The sequence below is a fragment of the Dermacentor silvarum genome, chromosome 7 (genome assembly GCF_013339745.2).
Source record: "Dermacentor silvarum isolate Dsil-2018 chromosome 7, BIME_Dsil_1.4, whole genome shotgun sequence".
NCBI classification, from domain to species: Eukaryota; Metazoa; Arthropoda; class Arachnida; order Ixodida; family Ixodidae; genus Dermacentor; species Dermacentor silvarum.
The window spans coordinates 72,713,297-72,741,095 of NC_051160.1; the positions used below are offsets into that span (position 1 = coordinate 72,713,297).

The 27,799-nt window shown below is 47.3% G+C and overlaps 1 pseudogene; it reads right to left on the minus strand.

Moving 5' to 3' along the window:
- Positions 1 to 20,994, minus strand: part of LOC119458217 (sulfotransferase ssu-1-like) — a 28,470-nt pseudogene extending 7,476 nt beyond the window's left edge.
- Positions 20,995 to 27,799: the final 6,805 nt, after the last annotated feature.

Here is a 27,799-nt window from a genome sequence, read left to right on the forward strand (position 1 = left end):
GATCTATCGTCGCGGACCGAGAGGTCGTGGGTTCCATTTCCAAATTTTGCATGTTTGTGGAACTTTTTCTTCTGGTTTCTTTCTTTGTATTATGTTTGTGTATGTTCGTGTGACGTATTTCCGTGACGGAAATACGTCAGTGAAGTCTTGGTGGACCCCGGCATAAAACACTTTCGTGTTAAAAATATATATATTTTGTGAGTGAGTCTGAGTGAGGGGGGTTTATTTTTATGATCCTATGGGCGTTGATAGTACGTTCCAAAAATCTGAAGGGCCAACATAGATCCAGCCTGGATAACTTTTGGCAGTCTAAAGTGTGATTCCTAAAGGGACACTAAATCTCATAGTCTCTCCAACCTGATTAGCCACTACCACGCGGAATGTTTTTATTTCTTTAAATGCTTCCGCTCAGCTGTAACACTAAAAACGTCGGGTTCATCCTACAGAAGACCTCACGGCGTACATTTGTGATTTGATGAATTTTTTCCTGTTAAGAGTACCGCGGCGCAATGTTAACGCAGTCATAATCACGAGTATATCTGCGCACCTGACGAAAAGGACGTTGTGGTCATTTCGGTGCGGGTACCAGGACAGCAGGTGGTCGAAATAGTCTCCACCGTCCACGTCACCGGAGAGGAAGAGCTCAAAGAATTCGTCGAAGGTGCCTTGTTCGAATTGGTAGATGGGATAGATCTTGTAGTGGTGGTAGAAGGAGACGCAGCAGTCGAACGGGTTTCGCACCACGTAGATGTACTTGGCTTCGGGGCAGATGCGATCTTGGTCGTACATCATATGCGTCTTGATTGCACTGCCTGCAGTTACGGCCATAAAGAAGGCATTGTTATCTAAAAGCAGCCATGGTTAGATTATTGCACAAAAGGTGCAGAAAACACAGCATGTACTTCTATCTATCTATCTATCTATCTATCTATCTATCTATCTATCTATCTATCTATCTATCTATCTATCTATCTATCTATCTATCTATCTATCTATCTATCTATCTATCTATCTATCTATCTATCTATCTATCTATCTATCTATCTATCTATCTATCTATCTATCTATCCTATCTATCTATCTATCTATCTATCTATCTATCTATCTATCTATCTATCTATCTATCTAGCGACGTTGTTAATAGCATACATACGCAAATAACACGTATCAAACACGAATATTATAGTTTCCATATTATGCAAACAGCGGCGCAAAGCACACTAACACAACTTGATCACTCTGTTCTGTATCTGGAGGGCGACGACAGGCTTGTTCACCGCAGACTTGCACGAAATAATGTGCGCGGAAAGTAAAATGAACTGCGCTCTGAGTAGCGTGTTTGCCGTGAACGCCTTAGAGAAGACTTTTTAGAGCGCAGCACTTAGGCGCCCGTTCCTACGGCCAGCGTCAGCGGCGGCAGCGTAACCGAGCGAACGAGCACAGTGAAAGATGAAAGAGCGAATGCTGAGCGCAGCGGGGGATGAAAGACGCGAGCAGGAAAGCGGAGAGTAGGGTGCAGCAGAGCCATGAGGTGGAAAGCGGAGGAGGAGGGTATGGCGAAAGCGTGAAAAGAAAAGCGTAGTGCGGCGACGATGGCTACGAGATGGCGCCAGAGTAGTGCGCGTCGCCTGGTAGATTGTCGGCGGCAACTGCTGTGAATCGTGCCCACGCATCACCCACGCGCTGGCTCTTGCGATCTCCAGATGAGCTAGCCAGTCACGCCCACACTTCGCTCCGTTTGCTACATGCCGCACGAGATAGATTGTCCACGCCAGCCAATATATCGCGAAATGAAAACATGTATACAGCTGCGCTCTAATTTTGCGTTAGGGAGTATCGTAATCGTCGGTGTACCTTTTTTTTGTCTCACTGTCACAACACTGGATGAATTTTCTTTGTCCCACAATGATAATGGCCATCGATCCAGCGCGTATTTCCTTTGTTTAATTACGCTGCGCACCTGGCATGCACATCTCAGCGTGCCGCAGCACTCCAGAGATAGAACAAATGTGAGTTCAGAATGCTAAATGAAGTGCCCGCAAGAATAATGACAATAATGACAATTATTCCGTAAAAAATACGAGTCACGAATGGTGCAGGCTATTTTAGAATTGTACGAAAGAACAAGTTGTAATAAAAGTGAATTTACAGAACTTTGAGAAATACAGAACACGAATTACATCGGAAAAACTTTGTTGGGGGAATTCTGAAGGTTGTTAGTAGTTGTCGGTTGAAAAAAAGTACAAGAATGCTGTTTGTAGTTCGGAATATACGACTGATTTCTCAACGTTCGCATAAGGCAAATGGTAAAAGCTAAAAGCATGAAAGCATACGAAGATTCCGAAATCTCTCTAGATGCTCACGTTTAGTCAAGATCTCTTTACGATTATTATAAAAAGTTGGCTGTGCCTTAAGTTAACCGAGGTGCTGCAAAAAATTGTTGCTCTCAGAGCCGTAGGAAATTTCCAGAATTTTATGACAGTGTTTGTAAGACAAACAAAACAAACAAGCAAACAGACAGACAGACAGACGGACGGACAGACAGACAGACAGACAGACAGACAGACAGACAGACAGACAGACAGACAGACAGACAGACAGACAGACAGACAGACAGACAGACAGACAGACAGACAGACAGACAGACAGACAGACAGACAGACAGACAGACAGACAGACAGACAGACAGACAGACAGACAGACAGACAGACAGACAGACAGACAGACAGACAGACAGACAGACAGACAGACAGACAGACAGACAGACAGACAGACAGACAGACAGAAACTAGAGGCTCGCCGCGTGAAACTGCGGCTCATAGGTGTGCGACAGCAAGTTCTCCACTATCTTGCACACGGCGCCGCTGACGTAAGTGCTCTGGTTATTCAACCGCCGTTTCATGCGTCCGTTAACGAACTTGGGGCAAGAAGGCGGATATATTACGCGCCTGTGTAGAGGCGCCACCTCACATGCACTCAGCGAATGAAGGCTGTTGCCTCCGAGATTGGCGGTGCACACCTTTGATTCTATTTTCACGTTCTGCTTCGTTTCATCGCGTGTTTAGACTTTTGGCACGCAAGAACTTTCCGAAAAGTTAATTAATGAAACTCCGGGGTTTTACGTGACAAAACCATGTTATGATTATAAGGCACGTCGTAGTGGTGGACTCCAGATTAAATTCGACCACTCGAGGTGCTGGAAATGTTCAAACATTTGGCGTTATTCACTGTCCCAAGAAAAACGCCATATGATGGCGCATCGAGAAGGCACATATTACATAACATGCTTCATGAACCAGTGCAAGCGCTCACTGTACCTTGCTATCGCAAGGAAACTGTAGAGACAAAACACTTGACACATTGATGGGAAATAGACGTCTTGTTGATGCTCATTGCGCTTAGGATATCGACACAAGGAATAGGAAAAACTGAACAGTGTATTTAGTACTCATAGGTAATGCTTTGAGCCCAGAGCAGGCGAGCAAAATACGTTGGAGCTGCTGCGTGTCTGGTCAAACGGACCAACTAACACTGAATCACTCAGAGGCGCATTGGCAGTGGCGTGAGCAGCTAAGTGACCAGGCTCTGACGCATGGCGTCATGTGCGCTACAAGACAGAGCGCGTGCATCGCTTAGCCTCTTTTTTACGGTGGTATCGAAGAAGAAAGTCACGCCAGACGTTTGCAAAGTCAAGAAAACAGTCGCCGAGCGAGCTTGACGAGTTACTTGTACTTCTGAGGAACACCGACGACTAGAAATCATGAGACTGCAATGAGCATCGAGTACGGCCATGGAGCGAGATGCGCAGGCAGCGAGGAGAGGCGAGGCGCTTGAAATCACCACCGTAGAATATCGGGGTGGAAACAACCTCGATGCCGGCCTGCCTTATGTATGTGTTTACTGAAGGTCGCACAAACCTGTTATGTTTTTGTTTTTGTTTTCTTGACTATGGACATAACGCAGCAACATCTGTAATCCAATGGGAGTATTTCAATTTGATTTATTTTATGACACTGTCACAGTCCAACATCATCAGCTTAAGAGTCATGGTATAAAGGAAGACGAAGACGGGCATCTGGGCTTGGCGTGAGCAGGGTACGAGCCATGGTAGAGGTTCGTCATCATCATCATCATCATCTTGGTATCTGCCTGCGCTGCACTTGTAAATTCGTAGTAATTAGTTCCTTTGTGCCTCACCACACGTAGCATTTTGGTGGAGGTTTGCGATACCCGTCCTCGCCACGGAGCTCCGCAGCGGCCGCTACCTCCAGCTCGCTACCATGCCTTCCGGAGATGAGAGCCCATTAGCGTCGGCTACGACTCATGACACTGCTCCAGTCGTGACGCTTTCCCACGCTCGCGACCTTGGTCTCTTTGGCGGCTTGGGCGGCACTGACGTCGGAGAGAGAATCACCGCTTATGAACGCGTCAGTACTAACATAACACGTGGGATCCAACGATAACGTTTGCTAACGTAGTTTTTTACACCAGCGCCATTCACGTGTGTGGTACCGAAACAACTAATGCGAATTAACAAGCTGGGACATTTTCAAAGAAATACTTCGCGAACTATTCTGCAACCCCTTCGAGCGCACGGTCGCAGCAAAAAAGGCCCTTGAGACTTGTGCTGAGAGCCCCACAGAATCCTACGTTTCATACATACAAGAAATCCTGGCGCTTTTTACAAATACCGCTGCTACGTCGACTTGTGAGGACCATCCCCGCCAGTCAATCCCATGTGACAACGTAACCCGCATCGTTCACCGCGCGCTCGAGGCCACCTATTCTCCAGACTACTCCGCGACGACCACCGATCCATCACCAACCATAATTGCTACGATCCAGGCTGTTGCTCGACAGAAATGTGAAAACATGGGTCTTAACTCCGTGTGCTCGTGTACCCACGTACACAGCGTGTAGCACTTCTCTCGTAGCCCTCCTCGTGCACGACAATCCTTTCCAGCCACATCTCGCAATCCGTCTGAATGGCGCACCTCTGACGACAGGCCCACCTGCTTCCACTGCTGCCGCGTTGACCACATCGCTCGTCACTGCCGCAACTGATGGCCAAGGCCAACCCCGTCTCCGACGTACAACAGCGCATATTTCCCTAACTCTGCACCTACTGCTCCCGATGCTTCTCTCCAGAATCTTACTGTCGCTGACGGCACTGCTCCGAATCTTTGCTACAGCCGATCACCGTCACCCCGACGTCGCCAGTCTCTTTCGCTCTAGCACCGTCGCTTTTCGTCGCCTTCCATCCTCCCACCCAACGCGGCCGGAAAACTAGAAACGGCAGCTTCTGGAGGCGAAACTTCGATGTCGACCTTGCCCTCAAATACTCTGCTCACTTCGCCCACGAAGCAGAACCTTATTGAAGTTGACGTTGAAGGCACTGCTGTCACTGCGCTGATAGAACCACGTGCCCACCTCTCCATTATGAGCGCTGCCTTCCGACGACGAAACAAAAAGCTCCTTACTTCTGCACCATGCAACACGTGTTGAATTGAAAATGTTGGCAATCTCCGTCGTGGGCTTCCTTTACAACATTTGATTTTCTAATGAATATACAGAAATGATATGAAGAAACTAACAAATAACTCACACACACACACGTACGCACAATGACGAGATGTTACCGCAGGCGGGTTTAATGAATGAGTAATACAATGGGCGCGTCAAAAAATTTGGCACGGTGTGCACGTAAGCGCGCAGACAAAAAACATGCTATGATATAATGCCAGCGCTGTCACATTGTAGGCACAAACTGTCAGTAGTAATCTTATATAAGTGCTCGAAGACATCAACGCACCAGGAAAAGACAGTCCAGAGACGGCCTCCACGCCGTGCCTCTCTAGAAAAGGCATGCTGCGGAAGAAATGCTCGGCCGTGGGTGGCGGCTGACCAAGTGTGTACACGTGGTAGAGAATGTGCTGCATCCAGGTTGTGCCGCACTTGGGATAAGTCACCACATAAACCTCACCAGGCCGGTGGCGGTAAGCGAGGGCTCCTCGGAGGATCTCGTCGGGAAAGTGTTCGCAGAAGACGTACGAACCCACGCGACGGCTTCGGACCACACCTTCCAGGTCGTGCTTCTCCTGCTGCACCGCGAATAAATTCATTTATATTCAGTTCAGTTTATCCAACATCATTACATGTTGTCAGGAGCACAGACCAAAAGCCATTGTGATCAATGGCTTTAACAAGCTTGTTCCCCAGGTAGATTAAAGCAGGGTGCAACATTGACGAGCATGGAAATGTACAACCTATGCAAACTGCTTACGTAAGCACATGTTAATCGCGGTGTAACTGCCGTTACAAATGCGGGTATATAAACAAAATAAAAAGCAGCAAGTTTATTGCGGGAGTAACGGTAAGTTTTAGATTGATGAAATGCAGTGGCATATAGAACACGACTTCAATACCTGTTACAGAAAAGCCCGTTATTTTGTGGAAGGCAGCATAGGTAGAAAATAAGAGACTGAACAGCTTTGTGAGTGCCTCAGAAGGATAAGAATAGTACAAGATGGGGTCTGCCAAACGCAGCTAATGTGCGATTACCTAGGTCACCAGCGTTAACGATACCATAGGCATGTAAGCTGGTATTCTCGTGCTTCTTTCTGCAAAGGCGCGGCGGACGAACAGACCTACTTCTGACCCCGAGGTACTGCGGCTGGCTCGACCGTCCAGAAGGAGGCAAGATGGCACAGAAAATCAGTGCGGGGCGAGATATCAACAGAATATTCTGGAACTGCGTTCTCAGAAGCATTCTCACCGGAATATATTTACAATACACAAGTCTTGCGTAATGAAATGTTTTTTTTGTTGTGATAACCTACCCAAAGTGCAAGACACAGAATGCAAGAATTTAATGTCTCCAACAAACCCGCAAGAAGCAGGGATAGCTACAATTAGTACAAAAAGACACGCTCGTGCACTCAACCCAAATATAGCTGTTCCCGGTTTCCGTGTCACCGCTGTGTAAATGATTTGCGTAAGTCAGTATAAGATATATGCTGAGGCCGGGGGATGCTTTAATGCCACTTCTTGGTGGTGGCGTTTTGTTTGCAAATCCCGTGATGCGCACTGTAGACCTATCTTTACATATTTTTCTTTCTTTTTCAATAATGTTCCACTGGCCAGTTCAGCGCCGTGTTTGCCGCCTCGCATTATCCTTGTCCTTCGCGCTGACACTAATCACGAATTTTAACCAACTTGCCCCACTCACTGCTCTCTTAAACATTGTGCAGTAAACTGCTGTTTGCTGCAAGGGTAACTCTCCTGCCGACGCCAACAGCACGCGTAGTAAAACACACTTATTTCTCATGGTGCTGGCTAGACGAGTAGCAATACGTAGCGCAGTAAGCTTTGCGTGAGCCGAAAGCCAACAGAGGATGGATCTTGTCATGCACGGTTACATTTGGTAGGCAGCGGTGCACTAAGAGTACATGTGACCGACTTGATGATGAGAAGTACCCAGGCAGGCCGCTGCTCTTTCAATGGTATTACCATCGAACGCTTATGCCGCGAAGTCTAGACAACTTGCTTCCGACAGCAGTAACGCCAGCACCGTAGCATGCGGCGCTTGCGCGCTTACAAATCCAGATTGTACAAACAACGAATACAAAGTGGCGTAAGACACCCAGTTTCAAGGCTTTGTGAAATGCTGTGTGAGACAGCCGTACCTCCAGGCACAGCGACTACACAACATGGGCCGCCGTGCTTTCACCATATTTGCCATCTGAAGTGAAGAGTTTTCATTGGCGATATCAGTGATGCATTCCACTTACAGGAGACAAGCTTGGATGCAGGGAAATGGTATCAAGTTATAAATGCATACACTACGCACAAAAAGACCGCAACACGCCCGCAGTAAAGGTATGTGTTGTAGCACGCACCTTCTGGAAGCTGGTTGCAGGAATGTTTGGAATATCCATCTCGTTGCCACCACTGTTAGGAGATCGGTTTGCAAGTCTCGTCTACTACAACGCTAGATGCTACAACACTAGCTGCTACAACGCTAACATATGTTTTGTAGCGCTTCCGCAACACTGCGGAACGATCTCGACGATCAAATAAAGCAATATACCGCAGGCTGCACAAACTACGGGAGATATTATCTTGTCATCTAGACTAAGAGCTTTCCAAACTCGGTGAAGCCGAATCTGAACAGCTGTTGAAACTGTTTGAACAGCTGTGAAACTGTTTGAACAGCTGTTAAAACTGTTGAACAGCTTATGGTGGTCCTGGTGTCACTCATGAATTCGAGGCGGACAATAATGTTTTTGCATGTACGCTGTAATAGTGGTTTTTAAAGTGGAAGTCGCAAAGTCAGCGCCAAGCAGACACCATTTACAGTTTTGTTTGCTCCTTGGTTTTGTTCATATTCAGTACCATGTATCGCATGTATGATACGTTATATTTAATGTTAAAATGAGACATCCACCCAATTGTGCCAATTGCTACAAGGGAAACCCACACGGGTTCCTCGAAAGAAAAGCCTCAGAGTTGAAGAAAAATTCGTCCTGGTCCGGGACTCGAACCCAGGACCACCGCATTTCCATAGCAGCCGCTCACCATCTGAGCTAACCAGGCGCCTAGCTGATGGCAGGGCGAAGTCGAATTTATCGACAACTCGAAGCAAAGGCAAGTGTTCGACGTAATATATCAGCGGAAACACGCTAGCTGGAGAGAAGTAATTAAATGGAAAAATGAGGCATCCACTCAATTGTAGCAATTGCTACAAAGGAAACCCATACGGGTTCCTCGAAAGAAAAGCCTCACAGTTGAAGAAAAATTCGTCCTGGTCCGGGACTCGAACCCGGGACCAGCGCCTTTGCGGGGCAGCCGCTGTACCATTTGAGCTAACCCGGACCAGGACGAATCTTTCTTCAAAAGTGAGGCTTTTCTTTCGAGGAACCCGTGTGGGTTCCCTTTGTAGCAATTGCGACAATTGGGTGGATGTCTCATTTTTTCATTTAATTACTTCTCTCCACCTAGCCTGCTACCGCTGAAATATTACGTCAGATGCGTCATATTGTACTCAATTATGCACCGATATTGATGCATACCATAGCTGTGAGCGTGCCTTCTGGTGAATAAAGATTCTTGGGATCTATGCAAGTTGTATTTTAGTTGCACAACGTACTTATAACTTTTTTATTATTATGTGGTATTACCTGTGTACAGTATGCGCTGCTCTGAGCGGAACGATCAGTAAGCGCCAAGCTAACGTTACCTAATATTAAACTGGGCGCTGACAAGCACCGCAGGTTTACCGTCGGTATTTTCTGCTGCCCCATCGCAGTGCGATGTACCTGAAACGACACCAGCGACGTTGCCAATCATGCCGGCGTTGTGAGAGCCCGGATAGCCCCCATGGCGCTGTTCTGCCGAGCAGCAGTTGCCTTGCGTACTGCGTCACGCCAACATCACGTACCCGCGAATATATTCAAAACGACGTCGGAAAAGTCTTAGAGCAACGAACGCTAAGCCTTACTGTCGCTGTGAGTGCTTCGCCCTTCGAGCAAAGCTGCCACTATTTTCGAGAAAAAAAAATTCTGCGCTGTAAGGAACCCCAGTCCTCCACGACGGCATTCCTCATAACCTGCTATACAACCTTCGGAGGGTAAACGTGACAATATTTTGCAAAATGAGATTGTTCAGGCTCTCGAACTAAGCTACACACCAAAATAGATGTCCTATTTCTCTTCCAAAATTTCCCGCATGCTTTGTATGCGAATTTTGGAACACAACACATGCCTGGTATGTCGTTGTGTGCTTTCATCTACATTTTCCTGTTATTATGGCAGAATCGACAACGGGGGCACTCGAGGCACGATCGATCCGTCAACTACAGCGTCGGAACAGTTGCCATGTGGTCCAGGTATCGAGGGCGTATGCGGTCCGCACGTGGAACGTTAGAATGCCTACAGAGACGTGCAAGGCTGCAACAACTGCGAAGCACAAGTAACGCACCGACAAGCTCGGCTAAGTCGGCTCTGCCGGAGCTGGTGCAGCTTTCTGGCTTCGATTGCTGGCGTGAGAATTACACATTAGCGTTTCTGCTGACAAACGCTCCTTCCGGCCTAGAATTAGAGACGTTTTGGGCGATCCACTGGGACGAGAGGTGGCATAGACGGACAAAGTTATGACCTCAGCGATGTCCGATACATTCAGAAGAACGTTCAGCGTCAAATGACCAAACTTTAGGACCAACGATGTAAGAGCTTCAGCGAATCGCTGGACCCTCGCAAGGCGTTATCCACCTGGTGCAGAACGCTCTGGGGTCTTCACTCACTTCCACAACAAGGCCGCCTCTTCACTGCGCTAGCCCTACATCAAAGTCGTCCAGAGCTTGAGGCCGCTGGTGATTTTTGTGCGAAGGTTGCAGGCGACGTCGTTCTACTGGCTTTCCTGTCACTATATGGCGTTCCTATCGCGCGAGATCAGAGTATGGAAGTGCCTTTCTCTTGAGAACATCAAGGGCCTTCGGCTACGCGCAAGCGGTCGTTATCACCAGGTCCCCGGCGAGGTGACCTATGCTGATCTAAGGCACCTAGGCCTGACAGCAAATGCTGTATTCTAGATACCTTCAATTAATCTTGGCATGACGACATAGTTCTCGACTACTTGATGCTTCTATTGAACCCTGGAAAATCTCCGCTGGCCCTTACATCTTACCGGCCGATTGCACTTGCGAGGTGCGTCGGCAGGTCTATGAAGAGAATATCGCTGAAACGCACGGAATGGCACCTAGAATATTAAAACAACTACCTAGATGCTATGCTTGGCTTTTAATGTGGATGGTCTCCAACTGACAGTATCATTGAGCTTTTGACTTCCGTACAACAGTAAAAATCTATGAAGCGTCTCTCGGTCGCACCATTAGACGTAAAATTTGCTTATGACAACGTAAGCGACGAACACATTCTCGACGTTCTTGAGGGTGAAGAACTAACAAAAGGTTGCATTGTCAACACTGAGAAATGGCGATATATATTGCTACCCTAATTGTTATGTTGTTACCCGCCTCTACGGTTTCGCTCAGCACCCGCTGTTCTGTGGCTTTTGGTAAATTCAATAATTTATGATATAGCTATTTATAACACGTGAAAAGGAAATGTCATCCATTCAAGAACCCACGCGAGTTCGTTAGAAGTAAAGATTCGTAACTGAAAAAAAAAGTCGTTAAGGTCTAGAGATTGAACCCGGAACCATCATCTTTTCGGGTCAGTATATCTGCTCATATATAGAGTTTCTTACAAAATTCTAAATGGAATCCTGGCGACAGTGTCTACGGCAGCTGCAAGGGTCATGGTTCAGTAAGCATGGTAATGATGAGCCGGGGTGCTATAAAATGAATCTATTGCAATCAGTTTCGATGACTTTTCTGCTATCGATCAGCCCTCCAGTGATTGGTTAAATATTTTTCAGGCCGTCCCCCCTTCACTTGCCTGTCACGAGACGTTCCGAAAACCGCGAGGTCTGCCTTTCTTATTTGACGTGGACACACTGATTATTCGTGATTAGAGCGAACGAAGTAAAAATAATTATTTGCTATTCTACGCCCTTTTTTGCCATTAGCCCTCCGTTATTGGAGAAACGCTCTCGGGCTTTCACTTGATGTTCAAAAAATGCGAGAACTCACCCCATCAAAGTGACCTATATGCATTAAAGATTCATTGTGTTGCCGAAGAAAACTGAATTCTTTTTTTTTGGGGGGGGGGGGGGGAATTGGTGGATGGCACCCTGTTCCAAGAGGAATGGAAGATGGCTACCTGCCAATCACTCTGGCATTGGCTAGTCGGCACTGCAGGGGAGAATGGATTTATTTTGAGTACAAGAAAAAAATTGCGTGACAATAGAATGTTGTAGAACATTCTCGGCACCTATACGACATCACAATGCCAACATTCCTTCAGTGAGGATGTGTTTTAGAGGCATTTTCAACCTTACGTTGCACGTCGCCACAATTTTCGACCAGCCACCGCAAGCTGGGCACAGGGCAGTGAACCAATTGCAGACGCCGGCACCACCCTCCTCATCCGGTTATCTACTTTCACTGTGCTAGCTCGGCCTAACCGAAAGAATGCCCACTTCTGCGTGCTCCTCGTCTCTTGTCAGCCAATTAGATAAGAAAAGCCTGCCAACGTAGGCAGTGCTCTTTGCTTTGAGAGCAAACAAAAGTGACCTACTATGAACGAGGACAGCGTTTGGTTGGGCTGTTCAATCGACTGCTGCGGGTCACCCCCCAATGCTTGCGTCGGCGTTTACGAAAATTTTACTTCAGGAGATTGGAATCAAAACAGATTGGAATAGTTTGACGCTATAAGGATAGAGTATGTAAATTTGTCTAAACTTCGCCCTTCTGGCTTCGAACGGCTTCGTGACTTTGTAAACAGCTCATATCCAACGAAATAGTATAAGTGCAACTATTGGCAATGTTTTTGCAGACAGATTTGTTGCGTTGCAGCGTTTAGAAAATGATCACAGTGTCGCCATCAGGGTGAAACAATGAATGCGATAGCAACATGTTAGAGTATTACACGAACTCTAAAGCTCGTAGCTGTAGTGGCAGCATGAATTGAAGTAAACGTAAGCTGACTAAATAAAAGCGAGCTATTGTGATAGGGTTCCTCTGTTTGAATCCGGCGATCGGACAGTTTCATTTATGTTTATTAATTAAAGCCAGCGTCTTCCTTAGCGACTTTACCATCACTTTTCCGTATCGGGTATGTTTAAAACTTCTTTCCTGGGACGATATCATAGGCAGTGTACAGCCGCGCTATTAAAATACCCGTTTCAGCTTTGAGCTCTGCTATTGTTCCACACTTTTAATATTTAGGTCTGAGCAGATATAAGATAAAAGGTGTGCGCTGTCTGTGTTTCGTTTCGTGACTTTTGTTTGTGGGCTGCCATTCTCAAAATTCTGGCAATAATTTTGTCAAGAAGGTAAAAACTGGCATGAGCAAATGTTTAGGTAGAATAGTGTGGCAATATAACCCCCCATGCCGCATGACCTATAGCATGGTATCAAATACAGCATACCTTAATATATGCAGAACCTCACGGTGACGCTGATGACGACGGCAAAAAATTTGCTCGGAGTGTTCACATAATTGCTATCGCCACAAAACTATGATTCATTTGAATCCTAGAAAGATAAAGCGTGAAATATAATGCTGCAAGAACGCCTAACGCCACAAGCACAAATGTTAGACAAATTCATGTACTATCGCGCTCAATATGATTTGCAACGTGAGAAGCCCTTTTTTATTGTGTCGGTGCCCTTACGGCAGCATGGCACCACCTGCACAGAAAGTCAGCTGAAAACCGTTCCGATTACTGGTAGCACCATGTTTACACGAAAAATGGCACTTGTAATTTTTTATTAATGAAAGAACTAACGGGTGTATCCCCGTGTTGCAACTCATATTAACCGCTATAGTACTATCCGCTCTTCCCGTAGTAGCTTAGCTATCCCACGGTACGCTTCCTCGGATATCGTCTGTGGCCAATTCTACGCGTCTATCAACTACGTCAATCACGATGCCAGCAAAAGGTATGGCGAGAGCCAACCAACCAGCAACCCAAAGCTCTCTAACATTGGATAAGGAACGTCGAAGCGCAGGAGCAACTGATCCACGGTACGGTTAACTCTCCTGGATGAGCTGGCTTTGCATTTGTGAACTGACAGTGGAATGACACCTGTCGCGACATGTCCGCGGGAGCAGGAAGTATATCCATCGCGCAGGAAGTGCACTCATAAATGCGCTGTCCCGAAGACAGGCAGATTTTACACTCTTGCTGTGCCAATCAGATATTTTTTAAAATTTTATCTTGTATGAAAATACATGAGTACACGATTATCATGGGGCTGAGTCGAAAGGTGAAGACACGAACGAGCTGTATAGGCCCCTAGAGCCATGGGCCACTTGAACACAGGCAGAGAAAAACTGACAGAATATTTGACGAAAGAAGATCATTCTGTAATTTTGCGTGTATTCGCGAGATTCTTTAACACTGTTATGCAGCACGTATTGAGAAACAGAAATATGTATTGGGAGTTGGTCATGTGTCTCTACAATTTTCTCATTGACACTTTTCACCTAATTACAGTAATTGAGAAGTTGAATAATTAATTAGGACTATAATTATCTTATTAGGCGGAGTGCAAAGAATAACCTGGGTATCTCCAAGCGACGGCAAACAACATTACTTTGGTTTTGTCCAGCTACGTAGCATCTGCCTATTTTGATAGTTTGGCCCAAGTTAACCGGAACATCCTGTAGAAAGCGTTATATATTGGTAGACAGTGTCATTTTTGTGCGGAACTGTTCATTTGCAAGCGCCTTTAAAGGTACTGTAATGAAGAAGACAAGACGACGACGAAGCAGTCAGCAAGCAAGCCGAAGTATTGGTGCTAGCCACGCGCCCCGAGCTTGCGCTTGTCCGGATTTTGGCTGCTGGTCGCCTCGCCGCTTCTTGACGTTCGCCTGACGTTTCTCGCCTTCATTGATGTTTACGCGTGAATAAATCACGTTGCATTTGGTGGAGGTGCAGGGTACGGAATGTATGCATTTGTGTGCAAGTACATACGTGCTTGCACTGCCTGTCAGCGGCGCAAGACTCTACCTCAACGCCCGGCCGGTACACTTCTGCCTCTCCCTTGCCCGGCCCGTCCATTCGACCGCGTCGGTATCGACTTATACGGCCCGCTTCCCTCGACCACTTCTGGGAATAGGTGGATAATTGTCGGCATGGACCACCTCACGCGTTACGCCGAGTCTGCAGCTTTGCCCACAGCCACAGCAAGAGACGTTGCGTTTTTCATCTTACGCAACTTCGTACTGCGCCACGGTGCTCCCCGTGAACTTTTAAGCGGCAGGGGACGTGTTTTCCTGTCTGGTGCTATTGAAGCCTTGCTCCTTCAGTGTAACATCGTTCATCGCATGACAAGTGCAATCATCCGCAAACTAATGGCCTCACTGACCGATTTAATCGCACTGTGGGGGATATGCTGACGATGTACACGGCGTCAGACCAGACCAATTGGGACACCGTCCTTCCATTCGTCACATATGCGTACAACACTGCTACGCACGCGACTACAGGGTTCTCGCCGTTCTTTCTCTTGTACGGACGTGAGCCGTCATGCACGCGGGACACTATGGTTCCCTACACACCTGACTCATCTGCGTACACTGCAATTTCTGATGTCGCCAAGTACGCCGAAGATTGTCGACAATTGGCCCGTTCATTGACAACCGAGGACCAAGGTCACCAGAAGCTCAGGCACGACACCGACCGATCTCTCACTACTTTCGCGACCGGTGCCCTAGTTTGGCTTTGGATTCGTCCGAGTACGCCTTGCCTTTCGTCTAAATTACTGCCCCGATATCTTGGGCCCTACCGCATCCTCGCTCGGACATCTCCAGCCAATTATGACGTTGAGCCTGTAAGAAACCGAGGGGTCGTCGCGGAGCGCAGCACCAAGAGGACCAGCTCAGCAGGCTTTTAGAACGGACTGGCGCGTGCCGTGCTTGCGCCACTAGCACGCGCTGCCCAACTTTATTCTCCTCGGCATCCGCGGCCGGCCCCAAAGCGCCGGCCGAGAGCGCCGACTTTAGCGTCCCCGCATAGCAGCGTCGGTTGGCGCTACAGGGCCCCCCGCCCAGACGGAGCGGCGAAATGTGCGCGATTCACTGAGGTGGTCTGGCCTGTGAGTGCAGCAGTGGACGAGGTTTTGGTGGCGGCAGCTTGAGGAACGTGGCCCCGATGATCCCTGCATCTCGGAGGGCGCAGGGGCGACGCCATTCGCGCTCTAAGCTGCAGATGCAGATGTTGTATGGTCGGTGAGCATGGACGGTCGATCGCAGAACGGTGCGGGGAACGCGGCAGCCACGATGACATGTCCAAGTTTGGGCTGGTCAAGCGGTGAAGCCGGTGGTGGGGTGCGTCGGCGCCGACAGCAACATCGAATCCGACCCCCGCTGATGCTGCGACCGTGGTGACAAGCCCACGACCACGGGACCCGGTTCGCTCTATTGAAGTTAGCGTGGTGCCAACGTGTGAATGTCAGTCGGACCCGTGAACATAGGCTTGGTGTTGAGGGCGGGCGCTTTCGAAGTGCGCTGTAGCAGCGTCCGGCCTGGCACCTGTGTAAAATCGGGTGGACGCAGCGACGAAAACCAGCGAAGCAGGGGGGCTGCCGGCCGCGCTGGGCACGAGTTCTCCGACGCCGAGCACCGCAAGCCGGGGAGGCATCCTTGTGGCCAAACGTCAAGGCAGTGTGGTTGGGGCGTTGAAGCCGAGACACTGAACGTGCGCTGCGAGAGGGGGCATGCGACAAGGGCTCCACGGGAGAGACACTGGCATAGCTGGGAAGTGCAGTGCACGTGATAGCTGGCGGACCAGTCTCACTGCAGTGATGCCGCAGGATTTCACTCGGAACGGGCGGACTGATAGGCTTCTCGACAGCCGTCAAGGCACGGCTCGCTGCTGAGTCATCTCCACGGCTTGGACTGGGGACGGCATGTAACTCGGGTGGAGACGGAGTGCATGCCGACTCTTTGGTGTGCTCGGACGTGGATGCAAGGTGGTCGTTGCTGAGGACTAGCGGGCTCACCAGTTGTGTAGTTGATGGTGCGGGCACTGTGGCGGGAGGTTGTTCGTCGTCGGGGAACGAACAAGACGCGGGAGGCGCAGTTGTCTTGTTGTCTCCGCACAGTGGCTCCTGTGGTGTACGTGCGGCGCAAGATTCGCGAGCAGTGGCGCAGCGTTCACCCGGCGCCGATGGTGAATAGGACGACGTAGTTTGAGCCATTCCTTCGGAAGCGTCAGCCGTTGAAGGAAACTGTGTCGCGCTGCGTAAGTGATCGGGAACTGGTACGCCAAAGTGTTGAAAGAAGGCGGTCTTGAGGCCCTCGTACATGTTCTGGTCTGATGAAGGTCAAGACGAGAGAAGACGTCGGTGGGAATTTCTCGCTTGAGGAGTAGGTACCGCCAGAGCTGTGACGACACGCCATTTACGTATAGCTGTGCGTCTACCTGCGCGAGCCACACGATAGGGCTGTGCGGACGGTAGGGCCACAGTTGCAAACGCCAAGGGTCGTCGAGCGTTGGAGGGCGCCACTCTTCTTCCAGCTGGTCCATGGCCGCGGGCAGGGCTCGGTAGCAGGCGATGCTGAATCGGTCCTTGTTGATACTCTGAGGATCACGTCCGAAGTCACCAGTGTAAGAAACCGAGGGGTCGTCACGGAGCGCAGCACCAAGAGGACCAGCTCAGCAGGCTTTTAGAACGGACTGGCGCGTGCCGTGCTTGCGCCGCTAGCACGCGCTGCCCAACTTTATTCTCCTCGGCATCCGCGGCCGGCCCAAAGCGCCGGCCGAGAGCGCCGACTTTAGCGTCCCCGCATAGCAGCGTCGGTTGGCGCTACAAGCCCTTGACACCGTCCCAAGACTTACGTCGTCGTGGTCGAGAAATTGTTCACGTGAGTCGCCTCAAGCCCTATTATGACCCCGCTATACTGTCAACGCCTTAAGTCGCCAGGATGGCTACGCTATTCACCGGGGGCCAATATAATGAAGAAGAGAAGACGACGACGAAGCAGTCAGCAAGCAAGCCACAGTCTTGGTGCCAACCACGCGCCCCGAGCTTGCGCTTGCCAGGATTTTGGCTGCTGGTCGCCTCGCCGCTTCTTGACGTTCGCCTGACGTGTCTTGCCTTAATTGACGTTTACACGTGAATAAATAATTTAGGAGAGTAGAGTAGCGCTCCACAAGCCAGAATGTTTATCTCTACAGAAGAGAGGTATCACAAAAGCGGTTGCAGAAGACGCAGCCCTTCTTTCGGGCAGTCGGTCTGAGCGAACAACTCCAATACTGAAGCGAACTTCGGATATCGCGTTTCTACTATTCAAGACCGGATGGTGTGCTCTCTGTCTTCAATTACCTTTAATTCTTACCCGTTGACCTCTCGCAGCTTAGGGGAGCAAACAGGATATTCGTGTCTTGTTGACATCCCTGCCTTTCCCTTGACAGTTCTGTTTCTTTCCCTCTCTGTGGAGGCCTCAGTTTGTCTGTATTGGACAAACGAGGCGTTTTTCATAAAACCAAGAACGACTTCAAAACGTGACCGAACACACCATCTGGAGCAAACATACCTGTTATGAAGTCGCTCTTGGTTTTGGGCGAACCAGCGCGTTAATCCAATCCACTATAACTTGGGTTCTGCGTTTCCGGAGTTTGTCTGTGCCCAAAATGACAGTGTTTTTCCACAGTATATATTTTACAAGTCATTAGACATATTTCGGTGGATGTTGTCTTTTTCAAAACTTAGGCAACTGTTCTCTAATACCAGAACGCACTCTCAAGGCCAGAATATATTTATTGTGCAACTGGTACCACAATTATTGCCGCTGGTTTCAACTTGTGATATACAGGGTGTCGCAGCTATCACGCAGCACCATTTAAAAAAGGAGGAACGACGTTACGCGAAGCAAACCTAGTGCGTATTGTTTCCAGTACAATGGAGTAGCCGCCAGTAATTTTTTCGTTACTGAGATTTAATGTGGTTTTGTAATTAATTATCTAATTCGAGAAGTACTGTCCTAATTATGAAAATGTCAATTAGAAAATTGCAGAGAAACATGAAAAACTCCCGATACATCTTTCTGTTGCTCAATACGTGCCACAAAAATGTGTTTTTCTGAGTGTGAAAGGAGCCCGCGAGTAAGTGCAGTTTTGCCGCGCGACTGGCCGCTTGAGGCATTTTGCGTCTATTCGCGGCCTTCTTTCACGCTCGGAAAAAACACTTTTGTGTAGCACGTATTGAGAAACAGAAAGCTGTATCGGGAGTTTTTCATGTTGCTCTACAATTTTCTAATTGACATTTTCATAATTAACACAGTACTTATCGAGTTAGATAATTGATTACAAAACCTAATTAAATCTCAGTAACAAAATATTACTGGCGGCTACTCCACTGTACTGGAAACAATACGCACTAGGTTGGCTTCGCGTATCGCCGTTCGTCTTTTTTTAAATCGTGCTGCGTGATAGCTGGGACACCCTGTATACCAGTACACTTTCCTATGTTTGCATCCGCAAATGTGGCACGTTCCTTCTTGTTCACGACGCGCAAAAGAGAGAACGTCCTTTCGACGTTGGCACAAGATACTGTGAAGGCTAGTATATGCAGTGCACAACGTGAAAGGAGTGGCCGGTCCTGTACATGCATGCGCAAGAACACCATCGGCTCAACAATGTATTTCACATCATATGAATGACCCTGCAGAAAGTCTGCGGGAAGTAGGGGGATATTTTTCTGATCTGGCACAACTAGGGCAAACAATGCCAAGTAAGTCTTGAATGTCCACGGCAAATCGGTCCTTGAGGGGGGTTTATAATTTCCACATAGTACTAGAATGAATTGCTGTTATACTGCAGTTCACTGGCTATGTTCTTTTCGAGAGTACGGTTACACTTCTCAACCACTGCGTAGCAGCACTTCTTACAAGAACCCAACTACGTCAGATCACTTTTCCTCCTCAACAATCTCAAGCATGCAATTAACTTTCTCATTGAAGCTCGTTAGCGTATCATCGCTCCACTGAGCAAAGAGAACGTTCAGGAGCACAGTAAGCATCGGGTGTAGACTTGGTAGACTAAAGTCTACTCCGCCTCAAGGTTACTGATAGTGGGCAACAATTCGTTAAACGTTTTCTCAGCTTTATGAGCAGCTCGTGCACACCGCCACTTGTTTCCATGTCCATTTCCAGCTTTTCAGATTTTGTGCCTTTGACACATTGCGTCTCATGCATCTTCCTGATGTCATAAAGACGTCACGTATTGCGGCGTCCGCGGCAGAATGCATTGGTCAGTCCGATGAACAGAAGCCACCCTCGAGTATTTTAAGCCTACGTGGCCTCAAAGTCGTAGTTTTCCGGATAAATCCTAATGCAGAAAAATTCTACCGGTGAGTGTTTCTAAGAGTTTCTCGATTATACCCGAAAGCGCAAAACTGTAACTATAAATAACTGTCCCAGAATTGCAGCATAATTAGCGGGCCGGTCTCTACTGCCCAATATTGCTCATTATTTGTTTTAAAACGTGGACAAACTTAGTAACGCAGCTATAATCAAGGCCTCGCGATCTATGTACAACCAACAATGCCCGAAAAAGTAATAAAGGGCCGACTTATGAATGTTTATTGCTCCCGCCAGAAAAAACAAAAACAAAAAGACATTGCGGTCAAGGTCAAGTCAGTGAAATTAAAATATTTATGACTACATAAAGATGTGAAGTAGCGGTTTTATAAGCTGCAATTACCTTCACCTCTAGCCTCGCCTCTTGAACAGACCGTGCCAAGCGAGCTTCTGGATTGGTGCGCGCTTCAGCCTGTTTCTATCGCTGAACATGCGCAAGTAATTTGTTCAGCAGGAGTTCCGTGTATCGAATCCGGTGTTGTCCCGCATGTCAATAGCAAAAAAAGAACAGGCTTACCTGTGCCTCAGGCATGTTGGTCTCTCAGGTGCCGCTGCAACAAAGCGAGTAACCAGCTGGAAATAGGTTCAAATTGCTATTAAGCTACCTTCGGTGGCGCACCGGTGTCACAGATCTGAGGTTTTCACAGGAAGCTCTATCGAGAGGGACACGCTCGAAGGAAAGATGAAAGTTGTTCCGATAAACAAGAAGGTATGTGTCAGAGTTCAAATGCTTGCCGCAGGGGATATCGTTGTTCCACTAGGCGACACGATCAGTGCATCTAAGAACTTTGCGCGTCATTAAATTGAGCCGCATTAGGTACAACTACCACACAGAGAGTCATGCATATATAAGGCGTCGTTTACACAACGTAGATGCGCATATGCAACTTCGAGAAAACGGTGAAGTTTCCAGAAATAAGGACTATGTTTCAAAGTGCTCCGTACTATCTACGTAGCCTATAGGTCACATTCTACGCAGTCAAGAAAGAGCTCTGCAAAGTTGCGTTGATCTTCCTTTTGTATAGGAGAGCGCATCACGTGGCGTATACAGAGATCACGCGTCTCACTTCGGGGTTTTGCGTACTTGGTTCGCATCCAAAACAATTATCTCGCGCTAATCGCTTCCCAGAGATAGAGTACGTGATGACACGGCGCATGACGAGCGCTTGTTGCCCAAAAGGAGGTGAAGGGCTGCTTTTTCGTGTTGTTCCTGCATGATAATTGCATCGCTTTACCGCGTGCAAAAGAGATACCGTAAACAACAGCTTTGAGGCAAGGTAAGTACGTTGAGGAGAACATAAACTCACATACATCGAGCACTTTATTAAGGGCACCGTTCACACAAACTGGCGTGAACGTTTTCTTACAGAGTTGACAGAGAAAGTGGGGAAAATGTTCTTTTGAAAAAGAAAGCGACCGCAGACTTCAATGATTCCTTCAGCCCTGAACTGGTTTACTTTGATAGCAGCATTCTCCGACAGTAAAGATCAGCCTTTTATTTTAGCTTGCCAGCTCTTCTTTTCTTCAAGTAATTGGGTTCAATGACTACGGGGAACTATACTCTAGAACCCAGCTGCTACTGATCCTTTGGATGCGATCCCGTGACAGTGATCCCGTGGATGCTGCTATGTTTGATCACGTGGTGATGCGTCCACTGCTTGCCTCAGCTGCCTCCGTTGACTCCGTGTTCACAAAGGAAGTGTGATGCCCTGTGTGGTTCAGGAAACCTCTGTTTTGGAAGATATGCAGACGACACGAAGCTTTGGCCACAGCTTCAGAGGACATGTAAAAGCGCTTTCAGAGCTTGTTGAGCTTTGTGCAAACGGCGCAAGCAGCGTATATGGTGTTTGTTCTGAAAGCGGTGCTAAAAATATATTTCAAGCTATCCAAACTTTACGCTTATCAGTGTCATCATCAGGATCAGTGTGTTTTGCTCTTCATTCTTTATTTGGCAAATACTTTAATGCAGCGGCTTGTCGTGTTTCCGACTTAATGAAGTTTGTCAGTGCGGTCACTATTCAATTATTTTCTGCCTAATCGCTCGCGGGTGTGCTCAGTTGCAATAGATATGTTCGTGCACCATACAAAGCTTGGGACATAGCTGTTCTGTACTTTGTAATAGCGTGTATTATCGCTAAAGGATGTATTATCGCTAATAACTTGTTTACTTCTGTGGACCGTCACGAGACATACAGCTTCGATCATTCGTGTGCTGTCGGTGTAGTCGCTGCCACCCATGCTTTGGCGCATTGATTCAAGTGTGCGCCCAATCACATATTCTTAATACGCTGGCGATAGAGTGTGCGTAAGTTAGCGAGCGAATTGGGGCGGATGTGTGTAATTAGTGTGCATAAAATTTATTATGCTAGAAGCGGTGCTACTCCGTCTGTCGTTGTTTACCGAGGGGTACTCACTCTTGCCGACGTTCCGGGGTCGAAGTCTTTTGTTTGGAGGTTAGGGATACAACGCTGGCGAATGAGTGAAATTTTTTATCCACGAGGAAAATCGTGCATCGAGAAGGGCCGGAAACACAGGCTGTCCGTATGTAACAATGGTTCGCGAACTTTGCACCCATATTCATTCCATTCCTTTACACGACAGTCACTATTTTTGCAGCCAACTATTGCACACGTCTTCAATCCACCGCTCCACATTTTGAAGCATGAATGGAGCGCAGTACGTGAGCGAAATTCAGTTACATTTCCGACAGCTTACGGCACAGAAACGGCAGAAGCGGTGATGGTTTTGTAATCGTGAGCGTTCGCTGAGACAACGTGCGGCGTTGTTTATCAGGAACAAACTGCTACGCGAAAGGCTCAATAAGCGCTTTCTGCGGGGGGAGGGGTGTGGTCGCATAAAAATGTATTAGTTTAGAAGAAAATGAACTTCCGCACACTAATTTGTCATCGTTTTCCCCACATGTCAGGTAAGTTTTATTTGGTGGCGTTTTTAGTTACGTCAAGTGCAGCAGGATAAATTTTGCGCCACGCGTAATACACACCCAGTACTCTCCGAAGCACTTGCATACGTAATTTATGGAATAGGCCACCACGACCTTCCACATTTCGGCACTTTCTCTACACATCATTCATTACTTGGCCCTTACTTGGGCCTCATATAAGCAATGTGACTAATTTAGTTCACTCAGGACACCGGGCGAACGTTGCATAACGTCTGGAAATAGCGAAAAAAGGAGTGTTCCAGAATAGCTTGCAAAGCACCCACTAGAAGAGTTAAAAGTGCGCGATACATTGCACTAAAGACGGCCTCATTTCTAATGAAGAAAGTTTCTTTTTCTTAACGCCCAGGTTTGTCAGGACATTTGGAAACGTAGGTGATAACGGCAGCGGAACACTTGTGAGTACTTGCTACAAACATTCCTGCAGAAGCTGTATTACATCCACACACATTTATCTGCGCACACAAGTTTGCAAAATTTGTGCAAAGTTGAATTTGGGTCACGTATCTCATGGCAGTGGGCTGAAATTTGCGACACCCATAAAACAAACTAATCACTTGCAGGGAGATTTGCATAGATAATTAATGACAAATGAGGCAAATAGGCCCATATATTTAAAACTTTGCATAGCCATTAGCCATAACCTTCCTCTTGTATTAATCAAATATAAACAAGGCGATTGTCTAGTACATGAAGGAATCTGGAAAACCGAATTTCAAACTTGGTATTACACATAAGTTTAAGATATAGATGGGGTCCTATAATTATATACAACGCTTTTATTTAAACCAGGCACAAGAAAGTTCCACCACACATTAAACTTAACATTCCTACTGTTTTCACCCAATTAGAAGTTAGTGTCTGGTGCATTTGTTTAAGGATTTTGGGAAATATAGCGAACAACGCCAGTATGACGTAACTACATATCTACAAAGGCTGCAATTAAGCTAGACAGATGAAATATTTATCGTTTGCCCAGCACGACCTGTTTCCTGTTTCAACTAAATATAACCACCGTGCTTCGCATAGTCCAGCAAGGAGACCGGCGAACAGCAACTACATGCTGTTTATGAAGTATCCATATTGAGAGAAGACGAGAACTCCGTAAATATCTTCAACCCACCAAACTATTCTTGGCTCTTCAAACTTGCGGTGCGCGTCACCCATAAAGACAATCTCATTTGCTTTAAATGTGAAGTCTCTGCCGTTTATGGTCTTTCCACGGAAAAGGAAGAACCTTTTAAGCAGTTCATATAACGCTACGAAGTGTGCTAAAAACGAGTGTTTAACAATTTTCATGTACTCCCTAACTGGTAGAGAGATTTAAAAATTTTGCCTTTCTATTGGGACCTAAGAATCCCTACATTTCCAGAAGACATACTTTGTATGCGTTGTAGTTACTTGATAGTTTTGCGAACATGGCGTATAACATTTTTGAGTGATTCTAGCCGTATCAACAGCTTCGATGTAAAAAAAAAAGAAAATTCCCACAGAAACTTCGCAGCATGACTGAAGACGATAACGCAGAAAGCATTGATGAAATGTAACGACACACCGTACTGCCACCAACTGAACTTGTTATGCATGAGGTGTGCATTGTAGCCGGGCTTTTCTCTTGCGCTTCCCTCAACACACGCTGCATCATCTATCACCACGGCCGTGAATTCAGTGTGCGACGTACGTCTGAATATATATTCAAACAAGATCGTCTGATTATTTACACGACGCGGGATCGATTTTTCCCAGCATCGAATAAATTTCGGTTATTGAAAAACGGCACACACTCAGTGACCCAAGTTGGCGCGAAAGAGGTTGTATACAAGAGTACAATCTGGAAAGTTGGTACAGTTTCTAAAGAATACTAATCAGTGTTACTATATTAGCAATTCTGTCGCTAGATTCAACAGCTTTCTAGTCTATTGAGCGACAAATGTGTCTATTTAGCGACATGCGCCTATATTCAAGGACAATGCAAAACGATTGGCAACATTTTGGCGGCTTCGAAGTGGAAGAACTTGCTTAAAACTGCCTTCTACAAGGCACTTTATTATTCAAAAGTTACATCTAAGCAGCCGTAATCAGCTGTAAGATGCGTAGGCTGCGTGAGCACCATACATCAACGGTTGCCTTGACATTGGTGGTCTTCACATCACATCATCTTCACTTCGTCTTGACATTGGTGTTTCGCAGCGTAGGGGCTTATACAGTGTGCTCACAAAATGCATGTTTTGTATTTTATGAATCCGATTTTAATGGGTATTAACGTACTGTGTTCTGCACTGTCATTAAATAGGTTCGAATTGTGGAGATTTGCAAGGGTAGGAGTAAATAAGTGTGCCCACACCTGGTGGGAACGTGGGTTCTCTGACCCGGACATGGTCGTCATGAAATACACCGAGACTACAAAATCCAAAGGTTATTCTTCTTCCTGGAAAGCTAAAGGGGGGGGGCTAGCTCTGGCCACTGATTGTTCCGAATGCACGCACCATAACTCAAACCGCACCACCCGCAAAGTCGTTTTCCCAGCAGCCGGTGAGAGGCGTCCTATAGGCGGTTGCAATCAATTTGAAGGTGATATTTATAACGCCGCAAGTGAATTATACGACAGATAAGCACTCTAAAGGCGTAAATTTTGGAGCAGCTGGATTCGATCGCGCGAGTTTGAGCACACTGTTTCCTTATCATATGTCTTTTGGACATAATGCTCACGCGAGTCCGAACACGCTGCCTTCTTATATTATGGCTTTTGGACAAGTGAGTAATGCGAGGAGCTTTCAGGCAGATGAAGGGGTTAAAGCGTTGTAATTGATCTGCGTAAAGGTCACGTAATTACCATGGCCATGTTTACATTAGACCGAATGTGTGTGTCAGAATTTAGGTTTCATTCCAAGAGTGCCGAGAACTAGAAGATAATCAGGGATATTGTGGACCAAGAGCCTTTGCGTGCTGGGGAAATAAGACTTCTCATGTTCTTTTGAATCGTGCTGCATGTGTAAACGCACAATCCGAAAGTAAATGCCAAATTACAGTGGCTATCTCCGTTGTTGTGGAAGTACAATAGTAAAGTAAAAACCCGCTAAACTCTGATAGTAAATTCATTGTTTGTGCCTCACCCACATGCGCGCTATACAAAGTTGAGACGTTTCGATAAATTATTTACACCCCGTTAGCTTACAATACAGCATCTAAATTTTACTCAAGAATGTTAGCGACAACTTTAGCAACATTGAAGCAACATTTAGCGGTAATTTAACGACTTTTCTGTCTCTATTTAGCGACATGCTTGAAAAAATTACGGCAAGATGCCAAACGCATTAAAACCTTGAGATCTGATGATGTGCTGACCAACAACACCATCTGCCTTCGAGTGCTTCCCGCGTCTTTGCTACTATTTACTATTTGGCGGGAAACTTGTGAAAACATGTTCTAGCCCCTCTCTCTTAGCACTCCGCCAAAAGTCATGCTGATAGAACGTGTACGCATCATGTCGCTTCACGTTCCACACTGTGAGCCACCTCTCGGGGCGTGGTGGAAGAGGGGGTTTGCCTAAGGCTCCTTCTGGATCTGCCAGTGACATGAAATTCCCTGCCTTTGCCGTGCAAACCATTTGTCTTTGTGGTCAAGCTGTGATAATGCTTTATATTTACGTCATTGTGAAGGTCTGCGCTGTTCTAAAGCTTTGCAGTGGAATGTTTAGCACAGCGCATGGGATTGCGGTTCACAGACGACTTTCGGCACTGTGGCATGGGCGCCGTAATGTTTAATCCAGTGGGTGTGCCGGAATAGCTGGTGTCTAAATTCCGACAACTGCCACTGATTACCAAGAACGGGCGTCGAAGGCTATGTTTTGTGTCCGCAATGTGCCGGAAGCGATTGCAGTAGGCGGAAGTACGTCGTGACAATGCTTATTTGGGTATCACCTATATAGCTTTTTCATGCCAAAGCATCAAATGTACCATCGAGTGAAAAAGCCGGCGTCGTCTGTAGCGGCGCAATGGCGCCTAAATTCCCATTCGCTGCGACGCCACGTCACCAGTGCCCCTCGACGGAGCCGATGCGATGGCGCGACGCCACATGCAGACGCTGTTGTATGGTGGCTTGTTTTATTCGCGCGATCCTCGCCCGCGCAAGCTCCCGCCTGCGTTCGAACTGCGCCTCAGTAAGGCCAAATCAAAACGCGCTAAGGGCCCATTCACACTTGCGACTAGGCGAGGTCACGCGACCGATTCCGACTGGCGACCAGAAAGCTACTCAAGACGAACGATGTTCACACTGACAAATGCGACCGACAAGTCGCTAAACCGAAATGTCTCGCGATTGCCGTTCACGTCTGCTTGAAATGTCATCACCGCGTAAAATAAGCGTCAGCGAGCACTGAAAAATCGAGCAGTGAGTGACTAGCCCGAAATGGTCGCATTTCGAGAAAAGCCACCATTTGCGACTACTTGCGACTGGTCGCTTTGCGACTAACTTGGTCGCGCGACCTCGCCTAGTCGCAAGTGTGAATGAACCCTAAGGGTCTCAACGCGTTCGCTTGCCCACGAGGACTTCATAACTCGAAGGACGGCTTAGCGGCTTTCAATTGGAGCATAGTGCTTTCGCATTCATAACTCATAAGTGCTAAGGTGTCCTCGGATTTTTGTTAGAATGACAGTGACTGCGGGGGACAGTGACGCACCTCAGCGACTGCAGGGAACAGTGTCATTAATGAAAGCGCTTCCACACGTTCAGGAAATAAAACGATATCAGCGAACCTACGAGCGTATCATGCCTCCGGCTGTCGGCACCACGTGGAGGGAACTTGGCTTCCGAGTTTTATGTACTTTGAGTTTCATTTTTTTAGCACTTG